Raw genomic sequence first — 20,985 nt, forward strand, 5'->3', positions numbered from 1 at the left:
TTTTGTTCAGGTCTCATGATGCTTTGTGTTACTGTGGGTGGTTCTCTGGCACAGTAATACACAGCAGAGTCTTCAGGCTGCACATTCTGTCCAATCAGAGTCACGGTCCTGTTGGAAGAGTCTATGTCGATACTAAACTTGTTCTGTAGTGAGTCTTTGTACCGTGTGCTGTGTCCAACATGTACACTACCAATGCACTCCAGTTCTTTTCCTGCAGGTTGTCTGATCCAAAATGTTCGAGCGCTGCTAAGAGAATAAGAGGTCTGACAGGTTATGGTCAGACGATCCCCTGGATGCACAGTCACAGAGGCTGGCTGTGTCAGCTGTTCACACTTTACACCTGAGGAGGAAAACATGTGGAATATTGAAACAGTGTAGCAGTCACTGTATTTTTATCATAGCGTGAGTTCCTCAGTGAGACTCACAGGATCCAGCAGCCAGCAGCAGCAGAGCTAAAGAGAACATGTTGGTACTGAAGTTGATCTGATTAGAACGTCTCATCTTCTTCTGTAACCGGTGCCATGATTTCACGTCTTAATAGCAGACTGTCAGGAAGTTCACTTTGCATATTGAGAAGGACTCTGAGAGCCCTCTCACAAGAGGACTCTCACTTAAAATTGTGTTAATATAATATGTATCTATTATTAACTCAGGAAGAAGCTCTGATTCACAGAGGATGCTCCTACAAACATATTGTGTGAATGCATAATTTGGAAAATTACCCCAGGATTCTTGAATGTGCCATTGTGTCCATCTATTTTTGTATCCCTCTTAAAAATGGTGTTTCAGTGTTTTTGAATGATATTTTCCATATTATTTTTCATTATAATCAAAAGACTTTTTTATATTTTAAAAGCATTCATAGAGGATAAACACAGGTGTTATTGTGACAGTGAGTTGAACATCATAGTTTGATCATCTGTTGCCCCCTGTAGGTTCTTGTGAAACTGTATGGCTGAAGGTTTTTGTAAAGCTTATGTCATTACTTAAACCATGGTTTGTCTTTCACACAGTAATACACAACAGAGTTTTCTGGTTTTAGGATGGAAGTCTCAGATATGTCATACTGTTGCTGTTGTCTTCGGTAATTCTATATGTCCACTCAAACAGCTCATGTATCTGTTTCTGCTGGAAGATAAAAAGCCTTCTCCTATCCATTCCGGTTCGTTTCCTGGTTGTTGTTTTATACAATCCATAGTACAGCAACTAACTGTGAAACCAGATCCTTTACAGGAGAAACTGAGAGTCTCTCCAGGCCTTTTCACGACAGGATTGGAAGGAATGGACTCCATACTCTGACCTGTAACAGCTGAGGAGATGAAAACAGAGAGAAACAAGTGAGACAGATAAAATGATAGACAGATAAAAGTATCATTAACTCACCATCAATCAGTGTGTCCTGGTACATGGTGAAATAGTGAGCAGCACAGGAACTCAGGGGGAAGCAAAAAAGCAATTGATGAGGTACAGCACAAATGCTATGGCAAGGATGAGCCAGGACGTCAGGTCATTCATATGTGTTCATTCATAGTTATGATGCCTTCAGTGAGAATCTACAATGTGAATAGTCATGAAAATAAAGAAAAAGCATTAAATGAGAAGGTGTGTCCTGGTAGTGTATTAAATACTAGTATTTCCAATGTTAATAAATGTGTTTTTGTTAACGTGAAAATATGGGATAGTCTGAAAGTGCAACAGATCACTTCAGAGGTTGCCAATAGTAAGCTTTAGTGTGTTTAGTGCTCTCCCTGCCACTTGTGAATTCCTCTAAACCTCAAGTACACAAATGCAATTCATTCAAAGACAGGGAGTGTACAGATTTACAAGGACACTACATATGTTTGCAAAGAAGAAGGGTTACAACAACAGTCTTTGTGCTTTCAAATGACTGCACCTCTTCATAACATCACTGGCATACCAACACATTTATTGGCATCTTGAAATTACAACATGAGTAGTTTTTTTTTTTTACTTACAGGTGGAAACTATATTGCTGCTTCTGCACATGGAGCTTTGTCTCACTCTTGTGGAAAATCTGAGAATTACAATATCTTGGAACACGAAGCAATTTTCTGAAGGATAAACATGGTGTTTATTATTATTATTATTATTATTATTATTATTGTTATTATTATTATTATTATAGTAAAAATGCACAGTATAATTTAAAAATTGGACTGGAATCTTACTTTTAAACAATCAAATGACAGGCGTTTATCTTAATCTATGTAGCTATGATACCAAATAACGTGGTGATGATGAAAAAACCAATGAGGGTGAAAACCATATTCCAGCTTTCCTCAGCTCACATCAGCATGCTCAATATCATCAAATAAATCACACTTCTTTTACTTGGGACAGGTCAAGGTGGCTCTGGACACTGAACTTTCCATCTGGGCATCTTTGGAGTCACTAGTGTTGTAGTTCAGCAGTTCTGTGTGTCCATTTGGAAACCCAGTGATGTTAATGGATACAGGACTGAAGCCAAAAACCAGGCACACAAGTTCATTAGAGCCCTGAAGCAAGTAGGCAGATGGTTGGCTGTAGATCACTGAGGCTGGAAAGATGTGCATTACAGTTTCAGTAATCAGTTAATCATCAATCAGTTTTGTTCAAATGAATATAATGGAAATAAAAGATTAATGTTAAATGCTAAGCAGCAACTCACCAAACACATCAGTTATGGTGGCTTCAACAAGTGCTTCAGATGACTCATGTGTGACAACACAGGAATACGTAGACCTTTTGTCTTCACTTTTGGATATGTTTAGTCTGCTGCTCACAGAGTAAAAGCTCCTCCCTGAGTATTTCCATGGAGGACTGTTAACATCATGTATGGATGGGAGAGTCTGGCCTTATTCTTCCCAGTACACTAAGATGTTAGCAGGGAAAACTCCAGACACTAGACAAACAAGCGTTAGGATGTCAGACATTGAAACTTCAGAGGCAGTTGGTTGCATTATCTTCACTGTTGGCACACAAAGGTCTTGAAAAACACTAAAGGGAGAGAACCATAAAAATATAGTCACAACCAGAGGAACATGAAGTTTAGAAAGAGCTGTAATCAATTTGTTACATTTCTAACATTGCCTCTGGTTTTGCTTATATGGTCTTCATTGCCCTGATTGGAACATGGATGTTTTCCTTCACAAAACCCTTGTTTATCTGCATCCCAATTTTGTGCTGACACATTAAGGAAGCTCTGTTGAGTCTCCGTCCCATTGTTGTGACTCACTGCAGGATTAGTAAGGACATAACAGTCAGGAATTTTGTTGCCAGCTGATTTCCAGGTGATGGAGAAATCTTTAAGACTAGGGGCAACCAGAAGACAGATAACAGTCACGGGTCCTTTGTTCTCAGGCTGCTACAGTGATGATGGTCCCTGAACATAAACCCCAACTGGCTGTGAGGATGATGGAGGTACTCAAAAAAACCCAAAATAAAAACAAAAACAAAAAAAATCTTAATATGTATGACAATAATAGTGTTTTCACTTTACCTGTACAGAGACTGACATTTCTTGTGATATTTTTATTCATAGACCTGTCAGATACTGTGCAAGCGACGATCTTTCCTGTTTTCCACTCAGAGTGATCAATTATAAGTTGGCTGGTCACTCCAGCATGTCCATCTACACTCATGTTGATCTTTGCTGAGACTCGTTAAACCATCTAATATGAGCGTTGAAGACCCATCCACAGCATAAGAGTGTCTGTGATCTTGACTCCTTACTTTGGACCAGAAGAAGCTCCACTAAAGTGAGATAAATCAGGGCATCAATTAATCTATTTAACAGAAACCATTAAAGTATAAATCAACAAAGTTAAATCAGCTGCCTAAAAGGGAAGCAAGAGTAGCTTGTTACTAAAAATATAGCTGGTAGAGTTTGCTCTCCTCTGCATGTTAAATGCTTTACTTGCTTCCACCAACTCAAGAAAAAAGTTTACTGATAATAAGAGTTGTGTTTTACTCTCCGCACATTTTTTCATTCGTGGCGCTCCATTAATCAGCCAGGAGATCATGGCATGAAAATTAGTGTGGACCCAACATGTTCCTTGCACATTAGAGTCTGACGCTAAAGTCTCTGGGAATCTTTACATGAATGAAAGGTGAATGTCTGTGGAATTAAAGAAAAACATGCTAATTAATAAACTTTATCTTAAGACTGTTCTTAATTTGTTCAAGATATTCCTGCAAATGTTCATGTTGAATATGGGCTTTGAGACAGTAGCTGTACATACTCACTGTGACAAATGTTTATTGTCTTCTTATATTCAGTATAATTGTGATTAGCTTTGCAGGTAAAAGTTGATCCTTGTCCCCACACTGAGAGTTTGATGCTCAGGCTGAAGGTTTTCTGCTCTGTCCCTTCACTTTGTAGCTTCGTTCTGCTTGGCTTCTTGTTTTGACTCAGTGGTGATTTGTCCTAAAACCACTCCAAAGCCAGTTTGTCTGGAAAGAAGCCATTTAGCAGATGAGCCTTACTGGTGAGATTCCAAATTCCCCATCCGAGACTGGGTACAATGTGATGTTTGGCGACACAATCCATGGCACTGAAATAAAGAAGAGATTAGTTTGATTTACATAACTCATTATAAATATCATGTGTGAACACAACAAAGAAAATCATTAATCTTATCTAAGTTATACATACCTTCAGATTCTGGTAAATGCAGAACTCTTCAATTTCAGTTGACATTAAGTTATGTTAGAGTTGTACTTTTACATTGTTTAGTGTTGTTCAGCAAGGCGAAAATAGGGCAGGAAGTCTGTTGCACAGTTGTTATGCATGATAAGGCAGAGTGATCAGGGCAAGCAGCAAGCGGAAGCGGAGTAACAACCAGGTCTCAAAAAAGTACCAAAACACAGAAGTGAAAGAATGCAAAGAGCAACGGAGCATCACAAACAGCAGGTGTGAGATGTGGTTATGCCAGTAAGAGAAACAAAGTGCACATTTAAATTTCTCATATCAGTTTGCATGTGTACCACATACACAATATCTTATTACTTTGCCAAATATTTTAGTTCTCAAATCTTGTAATAATAGACTAAAATGCAACAAGTTTTAAAAGCTACCATTTTGCATTTTTGGTATCACATGGGCTGCTGATCCCAGCGCTGTGGATGTGGGTTGGCCTGTATTTATCTAATAATAAGAACTTTTAATGCTTTTTTTTTTGTTTACTATATTTTAAGCATCTGTGTAAAGCATATGAATTATTCACTGTTGCTCTTTTCTTAGTGTAATTCTAGCAGCCACTGTCAACATCTGATCTAATATCTGCTCTGATAAATTCTTCTGTAAATCTGATGTGAAGTTTTTTACAGAAGAAAGATTGCCAAGTGTGATTAGCGTTTATGCCACATGCAGTTTATTTTTCTGAATCATGTGTGAGTTTTAAAACACTGCCTGAAAGTTTTTTGAGTTACACAGTTTGCAGTACCATTAAGACCCAATTTAGCTGCTCTCGCTTCTTGTCTTTGGAAATTTGTCACTCTACAGGTTATAAAAGGAGACGATGTAACACAAATACATCCCTAAGTAGATAACTCATGCAACAACAGTCTACAATGTTGAATCTTCTTAAATATCTCATTTTTACACTAACTAAAAGTTGGGACGAAGAAATTACCGTGTATTAATATTTACAAAAGTTCTGAAAATGAGAAAAACTAAAATACATAATTTTCTCTACTATACCAAACATTGATTATCAGATACATGTAAACAGGATAAAGACTATTGGATTTTGTACTGTTCAAGGAACTTCAGTTTGTAAATTTGAATTGAAGAATAAAATTTAGCTTTTTTTATTTATTCATTTTTGGTTTTCTGAGTTTTTGTACAGTGTTTCTTCCTCTTGTATCACTGTGACTCTCGAGCACAATAATAAACAGCAGAGTCTTCAGTCTTCAGGCTGTTCATCTGCAGATACACCTGCTGTCTGCTGTTGTCTCTGGAGATGGTAAACCGGCCTTGGACTGACTGAGAGTAGTATTTGCTACTACCAGCACTAACTTCGGCAACCCATTCCAGTACTTTCCCAGGAGTCTGTCTGACCCAGTGCATATCATAGCTGCTAAATGTGAATCCAGAGGCTGTGCAGGTCAGTCTGTGGGACTCTCCAGGCCTTTTAATGACTGGTTCAGATTCTGTCAGAGTCTGACCATCAACACCTGTCAAAACAAACAAGAACATTGTCACCTGCTGTGAGTTGGAAAATCATTAAAAGAAATTCAGCTCAAAATGACTGAAACTATACCTCCCCAGAACAGTAAGATAATCAGCAGTCTGGCCGATATGTCCATTATGTTAAACTGTGAGTTCACTCCTGTCATTCACATTTCAGTCACGAGAGTATTCTTTAAAACCATCCAAGTTTTGCATTAACTCCTCCCCACAGAAAGGATATAGTGTTCATCCTTTTTTTCTTCTGATCCCCTATTTTAAATTAGATTATCAACAAGTAGTTGCTACCATACAGAGAGCACAAATCAACCAGCCACACAGATGTTCCAGTCATGTCTGGATTAATGAATGATTGTAGTTGTTTCTACATAGAAGTGCATTCAAACATATTTGTCTCAAGGTGGTTGAAGTCTTCAGTCAAATCACGTACTATGCTCATCTTAACTGAAGCATGTTTTTCAATATTGTGAGTAGTGCATCACTGCCATATATACAGCTACTTCCTTTAACACTGATGACAACTTGAAAGCATCAGTGGTCCAAGAGCTCCTCCTGTGGTTTGTTAATGTTAGAGCTGTTTAGACACTGAATGGTTTTTGTTCAAGTCCACTAGTGTTTTGTGTCACTGTGAGTCTCTGGCACAGTAATACACAGCGCTGTCTTCAGGTTGCACATTCTGTCCAGTTAGAATCACTGTGTTCCTGGAGGAGTCGGTGGAAATACTGAACTTATTTCTGAGTAAAGGACTGTAGTGAGGTGTGCTTCCAGAAGCTGCTCTTCCAATCCACTCTAGTCCTTTTCCTGGAGCCTGTCTATTCCAGTGAGTCCAATAGCTGCGCACAGAATAAGACACCTTACAGGTGATGGTCAGAGGGTGACCTAAAACCACACTCAAAGAGTCTGGCTGTGTCAGCTGTTCACACTTGACACCTGTTGAAAAAAGACGTGTTGTTGTAAATTATAACACAAAGAAGAAATGCTGGATATAACAAATCTACAGAGACTCACATCCAGCAGCTAAGAACACTAGCAGAGCTACAGACAACATATTGTTTGGTGTCTGTTGTGTTGTGAACTCTGCTTCACAATCTGATGTAAAGTTTTTATAACCCAGTAACAGACAAAGCCTATGAGTTTGCATAGCTGGTCTAACTGGAGCCAATCAAAGAGTGTGCGTGTTACGTCTGTTATGCACCTACTTAGACCTACATAGGTACATTTTTATTTCACAATTCAGTATAACAGCAGTGAAACAACTGATTGTTTCATTGCATTTAATATATCTGAAAACAATATAGTATTAAGGATTTTGTATTAAAATCAGTGGATTGATACATTAAAATGTTTTTTTTTTCTTCTTTTTGTAGACCATCTAGTTATTAAAAAGAATATTAAATAATATAAATTTTACATGTTTTGGTATTATTTCAAAAATCTTAAAACCTTGTAACTGCTTACTAATGCTTTGGTTTGCTGGGATAATCCAGTGGTAGATCATTTTACCCAAAAGTACTTATTATGAGTGGTTTTTAAACAGTTATCATTTTGTACATTTTAAATCCACATTTATATGGCTGCAGAAATTAAAAACTGTTCACAACCAAATGTCACTGAGTATTGTGATATCACTGGTTATAATTTTATCACCAGTATTATTCTAATTGTACTGTTTTTAACATGTTATGAACAAAAAATAAATAAAAATGTGACAAACAAATTGATTTAGCAAATACTAACTTTAGAATTCTTCACATTCTGGTACAATTAAAACATGGAGATGGATATTTGAATACTGTATTCCATAAAAGATGAAAGATGGCTCTCTTTTAGTTACTTCAAAATAAATAATAATTAATGGAACAATACATTTGTAATGAAAAGTGTAGAATATAATACATTAACATGTCAGATATACTAAAACATTCTTAAAATTGACATTGTTTTATATATTAAAATTATTTTAAAAGTAAAATTAAGGATAACACTTGATAAATGTCTGTCGTATAGAAAGGATGACTCTAAGATTTTGTACAAACAGCTTCAGTCAGTCATTCTTTGCACTGTTCATCTGCACATGTATGTTGTTTTTCTGGAGATGGGAAAACTGCCTTCACCTGAATAAACAGCAGAATCCTCAGTCCTCAGACTGTTCATCTGCAAATACACCTGCTATCTGCTGTTGTCTCTGGAGATGGTAAACTGTCCTTGTACTCTGGGCCGGTTCTAGACAGGCATATATAAGGGGGCAGACAGAAATGTAAAGGGGGCACAAGGTGGCAATGCAGGCGAGAAAGGTGTGGGGGCTGGGTGGGGTGCTCTGGATTCAGGGTTCCACAAACGATTATTATGATAGTCGACTAGTCGCCGATTATTTTTGCGATTAGTCGACTAATCAGATCATGCATCCATTGGACATAAAACGGACATCTTATTGCACCAGCATGCATCTGCTTTTATATAACTATCATTAGCTTACAGCTTGAAGTATGTGCTAACTAAAAAGGTATGTGCTAACTAAAAATAAAGACAAGATCATAGTTTATTAAACTCTTAATGAAATTTGCAGATTGTCTCAGTGGAGTTTAATAAACTCAGTCGTCTGCTCATTGCTATCTAAAATATAACAGGACACTGGAGTAAATTCTTTACCATCTCACACTTCTGTTTAATCAGTTTTCTGTTTGACGTTTTTTCAGCTGTGTGAAACTTTAATCCCAGTCAAACCGATTTACTCGCATTACTGATTTACTTGCTACTTATTCCTGCGTCTTTCAGGATCTTACAAAGCTTCAAACAACGCGGCAACTATTAAATTAGTCGTTGACGATTTTGATAGACGTAATCGTGACTAGTCAACTAATTATGGCAGCCCTACTCTGGATAACTGTTTTTGTCATGTAATTGGTTTGCACTTTGTCAGGCCTCTACCCTAAGACCTGACCAACTTGGGTGTCCCACCTGAAGGCTAAGCTTCTGCTGGTCTAGCTTTTATGGTCACTAGGACACGCAAAGACCACGTTAAGGTGAAAAAAATAGAGAAGTATAATTTTTTCAGTGACTTTATTATAGTCTCTTTTTACTTTGTAATACAGACATTTTCAAATGTTAAAACTTACAATACATCAAGAGACTTTTTCATATCACAGGACCTATGCTCTATCCATCTGTGTTTTTAGGAAAGATCTCAAACTCCAAACTATTTAAAAGAAGTAGTACAAGGTTTATATTTGTGTGCATTATACGTATGGACCCAGTCCCTGTCATTCTTTATTTCTACTGCAGCACTTGCAAGTGCGTGTCTATTTCAAACTTTGCAGTGATATCGCACCCAGGCTGATGCCCTCAGACATCGGTGCGTTGATGGTTCTTGGTGTCTGGGGCTGGGCTACACTATGCACAGACTGTTATTCTTTGTTCACATGTACGTCTATGTAAGACATCATAGGTTAATGAACCTATGCATAGTCATGTAACCGCAATAAAGAGCAGTGTTACGAGGGAGCAGATGAGAGCAACTGGGGTCAAGCGAAGGAACAACGCTTGTCACAGGTCTCTCCCTCGTGCACGAGCAATACAAAAAACTTTGCCGACTTGTGTCTTGCTTTGCTGTGTAGTAGAATTGTCTTGAACGTTCCAGCAAATAGGTTTATGCTACAAACCTAACACCCCTTGTCTGGGGCTCTCCTCAGCTCTTCCCAGGAGGGCGGCATGGTTAATGGTCCTCCTTGGGTTCTTGGGTACACAGGTGTACACACAGGTGTTCACAGACACAAACTACACTTTTCTTGGCTGCTACCTCAAAGCACATTGTGCGCTGTCGATCTTGCGTGCTGCACAATAACATTTAATATTTAGTATCTACTGTTATTTACTGTTAGCTAGTTTATTGTGATGGTTTTGTGTTTATTAAGTTGCTCTTTTTTGTTTGTTTTCTCTTCTGTTTTTTCTTCTCTTGACAGGTGATCCAGGTGATTTTTTTTCTTCTCCCCTTTCTCACTATCTCTTCTCCCCTCTTTTTTCTTTCTCTCCCTCTCTTTCTTTCATTGTTTCTTTCTTCCTTTCCTATCCCCCAGTCATGTCTGCCCCATCTGTAACAATCGAAAATAAAATAAAATAAATACATAATAATAATAAAGGTCAATCAATTGAACCAATATGGCAAGGCCATGATGATCCACTTGGTAAAGTAAATCCGCTAGGCATCTTTCTTGGCCTTCAGACAATAATTCTGATGGCTAAAGATCCAAACGGGACAGGCAAAAAAAAAAAAAAAAGAAAGAAAATGAAACAACTGTAGCTTGCCTCCACCATTGTGTGAATGAATAGTGGATTGTAAAGCACTTTGAGGGTCTCGAAAAGCGCTATTTAAATGCAATCCAGTATTGTTATTATCATTACAAATTATTAAGACTTTAACAAATTCAATTGAGTCATCTTGAGAACATGTGAGCATACCTCCTTTGAGGTGATTGGAAGTAAGGAAAAACAATAGCGCTTATCAGTCCAGCAAAGAGTGGAATGGAGCGCTGGTACACACACACAATGTGCCCCCAACTGCTGTAAGGATTTGTGAAAGAAAACCATCAGTTCACACAGTATAAAGCATCATTAAGATTAGCATTCACCCTCCGAAAAGGGTGAAGGGGAAAAATCATTGGATGTGACCAAATTAAATCCTTTATGTGCAACTCATACTGTATGATTTAGATTTTTTTTTTTCCTATTCATGCACTGAGGGGTTCTTTTTCTACTCTACTGATGCTTCATTTCTGTGAGTCTCTGGACAAGTAATGTTGAAAGTTGAAAGCAGTGTTTGACTTTCATGGGTTTTTGTACAGCGTTACTTCCTTTTGTGTCACTGTGACTCTCGAGCGCAATAATAAACGGCAGAATCCTCAGTCGTCAAGCTGTTCATCTGCAGATACACCTGCTTTCTGCTGTTGTCTCTGGAGATGGTGAACCGGCCTCTGACTGACTCAGAGTAGTAGATGCTGCTACTGTCACCACTGATAGTAGCAACCCATTCCAGTCCTTTTCCAGGAGCCTGTCTGATCCAAGCTTTCCAGTAATTGCTACTGAACCCTGAGTATGTGCAGGTCAGTCTGTGGGAGTCTCCAGGCCTTTTAACCACTGATTCAGACTCAGTCAGTGTTTGACCTTCAGTACCTACAAACAAACAGCTCATTAGATACAATGATGCAGACATTTTATGTGTTTTCATTAGTAAAAGTAAACGTATAATGCTTACCAGCCCAGTTCATTAAAAGAATGAGAAAAGTGAACCATATATGAAGTCTGAACATGATGAAAGCCATTTCTCTCTGCAGTCTACAGTGGGTACATCAATGATTTACACTCTGTCTTAAACTCTCTAACACTTATGTAAAGATAAACTAGAACAGTTTTGCATCAGCTCCTCCCACACTGTAGCTTGTAGTACTGATCATTTTATTACAGTATTATTTGAAATGTATTTACTTGTTAAGTAATTGTGTTCAGGTAAGACAGTCCTATCCTTATAATTCTACATTTTTTTCTTTTCTTTTTTCTTTGATCATAAAATCCTTCTTGATACTCATTTAGAAAAGTACATGTTGAAGCATTTGTTTAAGCATCAGAGTTTCTGTGTTTATGATTATTGTTCATTTTACTGTAAAGTATGAGCAAAGTAAATAAAAATTAATTCTGTTCAGCATGCGCATAAATCTTTCTATTAGTCTGTCTCCAAAGAGATTGTCAAAGAGATTGAACTGCAGGTGATTAATGCGAATATCATTTTGATCGGCTGAGTTTTTGAACTAAATTTCTTGAAGGAGGATTGTTTACTGTCATATGTAAATATTTATAAAAGGATAGTGAGGTTTCTGCTAAATGCCACTTAACATCTGTTTCATTTATCAAGCTTAATATTACAAAAAAAATAGATTTTACTCCAGCAGAGAAACTGTTGGAGTCATCTCTGGAGATGATGGACCTACCCTGGATGAACTGGGACTATCAGCAGTGCCAGTGTGTATCAGTTCATATTGTAGCTCCTAAATGTGAATCCGGAGCATGTACAGGTTCATTCTGGATATTTTCCAGGTCTTTTTACCACTGATTCAGATTTTGTCAGAGACCATAAAAACATGTCAAGAGCATCAAATCACACTAAATTAAACTGTAATATCAAGAATTATTAATGCTGTCAACTCCCAAGCAAATAGTTAACAGCAGTTATGATGATATTTCTAATCCACAATCAGGATTAACAAAAAGCACTGGAAAATTAAAAAAATAAGCAAGGAGCAATTAAAGTTGTCCAGTTTTATTTTCAATATTCACACTTCTCTCTTTTAAAATAAAATGAAAATAAAATCAGAGACAGGAGATGTCATAATGAACAATACTCAGAGAATAAGAGACCCACAGGTTACTGTGAGATTGTGATAAACATGAAAAATCGAGTCCAGTTCTAAAGAAATGAACACTCTGTCCATGCTTTCAGTGTTTATGTTCAGTGAGAACATGTTGATATTGAAATTCATCAGGTCAAAGCTTCTGTATCTCTTGCAACCAACTGCAGTACATGTCTAGCAAGACTATTCAGGCAGCCTGTCTGATCCAAGCAGTGCTAATATCACCACTGAACCCTGAGTATGTACAGGTCAGTCTGTGGGAGTCTCCAGACGTTTTAACCACTGATTCAGACTGAGAACCTCAGTACCTAAAACTGAATACCACTCTTTTAAAGTAAAAAAATCAGGGAAAAATGGAAAATTGTAATTCTTCAAATAATAAAACTTACAATACAACAGTACCTATACTAAATACATATGCTAAAAGCCAACTTGTCAGCTGAAAGTGGAAGTGAACAGGATAGTGGTCTGAGAGCTCCAGTTCTGGAAGCTTTTTATTAAAACAGACTGTGAGGGGTTTTTGTCCAGGTTCGTTGATGGTTTGTGTTACTGTGGCCTGGCTGCACAGTCTCAGAGGCTGGCTGTGTCAACTCTACACATGTTACATCTGTAAAAAGGTGGATATAAAGCAGGACAAATGATTGAATTTTATTTTAAAAGAAAAGCTGCACATTTACAGTTTACAAATTTACAGTGACTTGCGGCATCCAGCTGCCAACAGCAGTAGGAAAGCAATGGGGAAACATGTTTTTTGATTGAAGCTGACTGTATGACCTTCTGATCACTGTTTCACTTTAAGTGACTCCTTTATAACTGTGTCACAGGAAGTCACTTGGTTTGCATATTGATTTGAAATATTAGGGTGCAAATTTACCATGGTGTGTGACCAGGTAACCATATGTCTCATGCTGGGGTGCAGCAGACTTCATCACTGCTCCACTACTCAATTAAGTGCAAAAAGAATATCAAAAAGAAAAGAACAAAGACAAGGAAAAATACTGGAAAAAATATTAACTTGTAAAAGCAGCATTTAATACAAAAAGAGAGGAAGAGAAGTGATTGATGGATTTTGGGAGGTTCACCAGAACCCCGGGCTTATGGCAGGATTTCTAACAAATTTGTAGAATAATTTATTCAATAAATATATCTTTGTATGTTATGTATTATGTGATATCCAGTGTAATATTCAATTTAGCATCATATGAGATAAACAGCTGCTGACAAGAAATAAATAGAAGAGACCTCTTTGGTAATTTCTTTGCTGTTGTACATCTTAATTGAAGGGCCATGGATTAAACACAATCAACAGAAACTCAGTAGCTCACACTTAAGTACTTTGTGTAAGCTTGAAGTCAGTAGACAGCTTGTGAGATTATCTGGATCTTTTAATCAGCCTGTCAAAGTCTTATGAACAAAGAAAAAATGAAAATGGATTTGTAAGTAAAAAAAAAACACAAAACAAAATCACATGCACAAGCACATATGAGTGAAAAATGTCTAAGGATCACTGGAGGATTTTGTTCAGCTGTTCAACTAGTTCCAGTCACTGTGAGTCTCGAGCACAATAATAAACAGCAGAATCTTCAGACTTCAAGTTGTTCATCTGCAAAAACAGCTGTTCTCTGCTGTTGTCTCTGGAGGCAGTAAACCTGCCTCGTACTGACTGAGAGTAGTAGTTGGTGCCTCCATTAGCCTCAGTTGCAATCCACTCCAGTCCTTTCCCAGGAGCCTGTCTGATCCAGGCCATCCACCAGCTACTAAATGAGAGTCCAGAGGTGGTACAGGTGAGCCTGTGAGACTCTCCAGGTTTTTTAACAACGGGTTCAGACTGTGTCAGAGTCTGACCATCAATACCTGTAAAAACAGAATTGAATAATAATCAGTTCCTTTATGTTTTTAAGAATTTTATTGATGAGTAAATCTTGTAGATCTTCACCTGCCCAGCAGATAGCTAATAGCAGCAGCCCTGTCCTGCAGTCCATCATGTTAAACTGTGTGACTTCTGCTCTTTGTCATGCTCCCTGCAGTCACATAAGTAGAGGTGTAAGGTATGTAAGTTTTGCATTGACTCCTCCTCACATTAGGTAACTAGACTCATGTGAACTCACTTTAACTGAGCGTCACACATTAACTGGTGAAACTGGAGTGGATGCTACATGTAAGTGCCTTGAAAAGCGCTATATAAATCCAATCCATTATTATTATTATTATAATGTAGCTGCTTAATGTGAATCCAGAGGCTGAACAGGTCAGTCTGTGAGTCTCACTGGGCCTTTTAACCACCGGTTCAGATTCCCTCAGAGTCTGACCATCCACACCTGTAAAGGCATAAAATAAGAAAAGAAAAAAAAAGAAATCAAATGAATTGTTCTCCAAAAAAAATAAGGGCATGTTAACTAAAGATCAGGGAAAATCATCATCTGCCCAACAAAAGCTACAAGCAGCAATTCTTTCTGCAATCTATGATACAGCATTCAGGATATGAATAGAATTGTATTTATTTATTTATTGCTTTCTTTATCTTTTATTTACTGTTTTTTCTGCTCCTGACCCCAATGACACATGCTTATTTTTTTGCTATGATATTGGTTCTATTGTGTTATCTCATTATCATCCTCTATCATGCACTCTTCATGTTGTTGATAGCATAGAAAGAACACTATGGAGACTAACTACAAGTAAAGTGCACAGTTTAGGCCTCAAGCTTGCCTGAAGGCTTGAAAATACTTCTTCAGAAGATGAACAACTACATCTCTCATTGAGTGAAGAAATCTTCTTGCTTATTTCCAAATATGGAAAAGACAAACAAGAACGTGGATCATTATACTGGTTTACTGATAAAAAATTTATTGTAGTCAGTGCATTCACAAAATGGGCCAAACCAAAAGCACATTTACACAGATTGTATTTTTATACAACAATATTTTGTTGTTGTTTTTGTGTGTTCAATTTTACTGTGAAAAAATGACTTTTATGTATACTAATAATATGTTATGTTGAGAATACACATCAGTTGAGCTTCCATTTGCATCCTTTTTTAGTTAATGACCCTCCACCCTTCTGAAATAAAATGGTATAATTGTAATTAATTGTATAATTGGTAGTAGTAGTAGTATTGTTGTTGTTGTTTCTTTTTTCATTACATGAAGAGACAACTATGAAGCAATCAGTTCATATAAATCTTGTTAGAGTGAGGATGCTTTTTAAAATCATTAGTGGTCTTAGAGCGCCTCCTGTGGTGCTTTTACTGATGTTCAGGCAGAGTGCAGGTTTTGTTCAGCTCTAGTGATGTTTTGTGTTATTGTGGGTCTCTGGCACAGTAATACACTGCAGTGTCTTCTGGCTGCATATTCTGTCCAGTCAGAGTCACGGTGTTGCTGGAAGAGTCTAAGCTGATACTGAACTTGTTTTTTAGTAAATCTTTATAAGCTAAAGTTGCACCAACTCTGCTTCCAATCCACTCCAGTCCTTTCCCTGCAGGCTGTCTGATCCAAGCTGTCCAGCGGCCGGTCACAGAATAGGAAACCTGACAGGTGATGGTCAGACGTTGACCTGGCTGTACAGTCTCAGAGGCTTTCTGTGTCAACTGCTCACACTGTACACCTGCAAGTAGGAAAAGGTTATTTTTAACATGTGATTAAATTGTGTTGTTACGGATAATCTGATGAATATGGCAAATATAGGAGACTCACATGATCCACCTGCCAACAGCAGCAACAGAGCTACAGAAAACATGGTTTAATTGAGACTGATGTTCTGGTATCTCCACCCAAAAATGTGAGCAGTTTTTATGACTGAGTAGCGAGGAAGCTGAGTGATGTTTGCATAGAACAAAGCACGTGCTTGTAAACTAGAGCAAGTAGCGCAGTCACTATACTATCTGCCAAACTTGCCACAAGATCACATTTGCCTAAAATTTGTTTAACTGTATTACCTAATGAAAATACATAAAAAATAAAGTCTAATTGCTTTTTTATGGAAAGGATCACTGTACTGCTGATTTTTTGAAACCATGTTTGCTGTTTACTTGACTGAAACATATGCATGAAGAATGTGCTGCAGCATTTAATTATTTTCCTGTAATATCAGAAACAGCTTGTTGCATTATTTAAATTTGCTCTGTAACACAGAATTTGCAATAAAAACTGTAATATTTTAGTAGATTAATTATCATGTCCAAAGGTAAAGCTCAATCAAGGCACTTTATGCCTTGAATACTTATGTTATTTAGTGCACAGACAGCCGTATTGTGCTAATGCACTTCAGTGTCTGTATTTCTAAGGCAGCAAACCTATTGGGAAAACTGATAAACACAGGAACAAAGTTGTTATGAATAAGTTATAACATTAATTTATGTATAAATTAATTTATATATGCTATTTTCAGGCTAAATAACATACATGATTTGGTCAAGAAACAAACAGCTGCAGGTAAAGTAACAGTGTGCCGGATCTTATCAATGTGAGTGTACTGTAAGGGACACAGGATAAGTAATCATTTTACATTTCACACAAGTTTGGGGGTGGTTTGAATGTTTATGGTGTGTGTGTGTGTGTGTGTGTGTGTGTGTGTGTGGGTGTGTGTAGGTGTGTGTGTGTGTGTCATTTATGATTCCATTGTCTTTAATACTGAGAAACCCAATCATGAAGAATGTATCTTCTTACAAAACAACACAAAATGTACTTAAGTTGTTTGTAATTGCTAGGCCTATATATGTATGTGTGTGTGTGTGTGTGTGTGTGTGTGTGTGTGTGTGTGTGTGTGTGTGTGTGTGGGTGTGTGGTTGTATACTACATTATACAACTACACAAGATATGTATCTATATTAATAAGTAAACGTAAACTGTATGTAGAAAGCTAGAGGATTTTGTACAGGAACTAAAACAGCTTTAATCACTGTGGCTCTCGAGCACAATAATAAACAGCAGAATCTTCAGTCTTCAGGTTGTTCATCTGCAGCAACAGCAGCTGTCTGTTGTCGTCTCTGGAGATGGTGAAGCGGCCTTGGACTGACTGGGAGTAGAATCTCCTGCTACCACTGCCGCTATCGTGCCAGGCAATCCACTCCAGTCCTTTTCCAAGAGGCTGTCTGATCCATGCCATAAAGTTGCTGCTCAGTGTTAATCCAGAGGCTGTACAGGTCAATGTGTGTGATTGTCCAGGCCTTTTAACCGCTGGTTCAGATTCTGTTAAAGTCTGGGCACAAGCACCTGGTAAAAAAATAAGAAAATTGTGATTTTCTGCAAGCTGGCAAATTTTAAAAGACAGAGAATATTTTCTCACCTGTGCACCAAACAGTTAAAAGCAACAGTCTCATGTTACAGCCCATCATGTTGAAGTGTCTGTCGTCTATTCTCTGTCGTCCTCTCTCCAGTCAGATAAGAAGCGCTGGATTACATTTAGGTTTTGCATTGGCTCCTCCTCTTTGGAAGGATTTCTAAGTATATTCCTCCAGCACTGTTACTGTTTCTTTTAGATCTTCAACTCCTGCCCCATAAGGCTCTTATTATGATAGTGAATAAATGCAAATTGAATATTAGCCATATGATTTATGTCTTTGATTCACTACTGTCACAAAGTGCTTCATCACAGGCCAGTGATATGACTTTAAACATGCAACTGAAGTTTAATTGACTTCAGTTTTGTTAAGTGTGCTGTCTTTCCGTTTTTTCATACAAGATTATTTAAGTTTATTGTTTGCTGAATTTCTTTAATTTATGATCATAATTACAGATATATCATGTATAAGATCAGGAGTGTTCACTTCTGCAAAATGCTCTGTGCCCTTTACAGACAGCAAGTGCTATAGAGGTCCTTCAGGTGTCCAGTGATTTTCTGGTATTGTTAATGACCCTTCTTAGTGGCTTATTGTGTGCCATAGTGGAGGTTGACAACAACACAGAGATGCAATACGTCAGCACACTCTCAGTGGAGACGTGGTAGAAGATGGTCAGCAGCTTCAACTTCAGGTTGATCCTCGTGAGGATCCTCAGAAACAAGGAATTTGAAGCTGGTCAGCCTCTCCACACACTTCCCAATGATGAAGATGGGCTGAAGGTCAGACTTCCTCCTGCTGAAATCAGTGATAAGTTTTAGGTCTTTGGGGTTTTTGGTCAACTTAAGGACTGATTTGTTGAGTAATCACTGGCCCAGACTGAGCTAGTGTTTGACCATCAATACCTAAAGACATGGTAACAGCTCATTAGTGCAATCTGCCTGTAACCAGCAAATAAAGCTGTGTTAGAGTTCAAGTCTGTCTGCTGAGTACTGATCTGGGTCCACTATCACCTTGCCACACAACAGTCCATGACATTAGAGGTCTGTGCAATCCACCATATATAAATACACCACAGATATAATTTTTTCATCAACTCCTCCTTAAAAAAATCACAAAAAACTGCTAATTCATGGTTATACATAGAAAATCTTTTAGTAGGCGGGTATTTATGCCAGTAACACTCTCAAAATCAACAATACACCACAAGCTCAGCAGTCTCTTATCATTTAACTCTAAAGGGTAACCTCTATTCTATGTAATACAAAATTTTTAAATTAAATATTTCTCAAAAATGCACCTGCAAAAGTGAAATGTCACTAGAGATAATAACAAAAGAAGTTTTAAGTTGCTGGTTTCATTTAGAGGAGTTTATCTGCTGTGCAAAGATCTAAAACCTGACTTCATAGTACTTTCAAACATGATATATGAAAGCTAAATCCATCTAGAATAAAAGGAACAAAGTTTGATTTGTTGATAAGAACATATGGACCATAGCATTTTTAGATTTTCCTTTTTCCTTCAACCATGTTGAGCAATCATTTGTGATCCTAGAGCTCCTCCTCTGGCAGCTTCATAAGTGATCAGGCTCGGAGGGGTTTTTGTTCAGGTCTGCTGATGGTTTGTGTTAATGTGTATCTCTCGCACAGTAATACACAGCAGTGTCTTCAGGCTGCATATTCTGTCCATTTAAAGTCACTGTCTTGCTTGAAGTGTCTAAGTCAATGCTGAACTTGTTCTTTAGTGAGTCTTTGTAAGCAGAGCCTCCAGTATATCTGGAACCAATCCACTCCAGTCCTTTCCCTGCAGGCTGCCTGATCCAGCCTGTCCAGTAGCTGCTAAGAGCATAAGAGACCTGACAGGTGATGGTCAGACGGTGGCCTGGCTGCACTGTCACAGAGGCTGGCTGTGTCAACTGCTCACACTTTACACCTGCAAATAGAAAATATTATTTTTAACGGATGATTAGGTAAAGCCGTTAATGATAAACTATTGAGTTTGACAAATAAAAAGGGACTCACGAGATCCAGCTGCCAACAGCAGCAGCAGAGCTACAGAAAACATGGTTTATGTTGAGGGTGATGTTCTGGTATCTCCACCCCAAAGATGTGAGGAGTTTTTATGGCTGAGTAGCAAGGAAGGACACCGAGTTTGCATACAATCAAACACATTAGGCACCAGTGTTGGTACAGTTAGAGCCAACAGAAAAGTCATAATATAATAGTGTGATATAAACTTGCCAGGACTCACCTTTGCTTAGCATTTGTTGTACCATATTACTCATTCACATTTTCAAATCCAAAGGAAAGTTTAATCTCTTGTTTTTTTTCTTATAACACATCTGTGCACCTGTGGTTTTAAAAATATGTCTGCTTTTTTCTTGACAAAACTGACTAATTCAGTCATTTCTCAGATTCAGAAATATATTATAAGTGCCTCTTAATTACACAATTTAACTAATTATCTATTATTTCAAAAGGCACTTGATTCATTTCAGGACCATAAGATTCATAAATATAGCAACAGAAATATGAGTAGGTACATCCTGTACTTATTTTTTTTCAGCACATTATTTATTTTGTTCAGGCCTGCTGATGATTTGTGTTACTGTCAGTGTCTGGCACAATAATACACAGCAGCATGCTCAGGTGCATATTTTGTCCATTTAGAGTCACTGTGTTGCTGGAAGACTGTAAGTCCAAACTGAACTTGTTCTTTAATTATTCTTTGTAGTATGTCATGGATCCAAAACATGCACTTTGAAAAAACTCCAGTCCTTTTCCCTGCAGGCTGTCTGATCCAGGCTGTGTGATAGTTACTAACAGAATAAGAGACCTGACAAGTGATGGTCGGATACACAGAGACAGAGGATAACTGTGTCAGATGTTCACACTTCACATCGTTAAAAACAAGGAAATTGTTTGTTGCAAGATATCAAAATTTACTAAAAAAGAACAACTGTGGCCAGACAGACTCAAATCCAGGTCCCCAAAACAATAACAGAGGTACAGGAAACATGGTTTATGTTCAAACTGAGGTGTTGGCATGATGTCAGTGATAAAGTTTTTATAGCTGAGTCAGCACTCATAGCATTAAAGAGTTAAAAGTCCAAAATGTACTGA

General features: G+C 37.7%; 1 pseudogene across 1 annotated transcript; it reads right to left on the bottom strand.

Annotated features, from left to right (window-relative positions):
- Nucleotides 1–244: 244 nt before the first annotated feature.
- LOC146388785 (immunoglobulin gamma-1 heavy chain-like) lies at nt 245–19,927 on the bottom strand (annotated as a pseudogene). Its single transcript, XR_014799999.1, has 14 exons — nt 19,885–19,927; nt 15,892–16,191; nt 14,856–14,906; nt 14,249–14,442; nt 9,850–9,922; nt 7,049–7,120; nt 5,887–6,177; nt 4,445–4,553; nt 3,091–3,364; nt 2,669–2,986; nt 2,190–2,557; nt 1,977–2,072; nt 1,384–1,553; nt 245–1,309 (listed from the first exon to the last, which is right to left on the bottom strand). The product of XR_014799999.1 is annotated as an immunoglobulin gamma-1 heavy chain-like (transcript).
- Nucleotides 19,928–20,985: the final 1,058 nt, after the last annotated feature.

This window comes from Perissodus microlepis, chromosome 4, assembly GCF_051167445.1.
Source record: "Perissodus microlepis isolate ML-2025 ecotype Zambia chromosome 4, ASM5116744v1, whole genome shotgun sequence".
Taxonomy (NCBI): Eukaryota; Metazoa; Chordata; class Actinopteri; order Cichliformes; family Cichlidae; genus Perissodus; species Perissodus microlepis.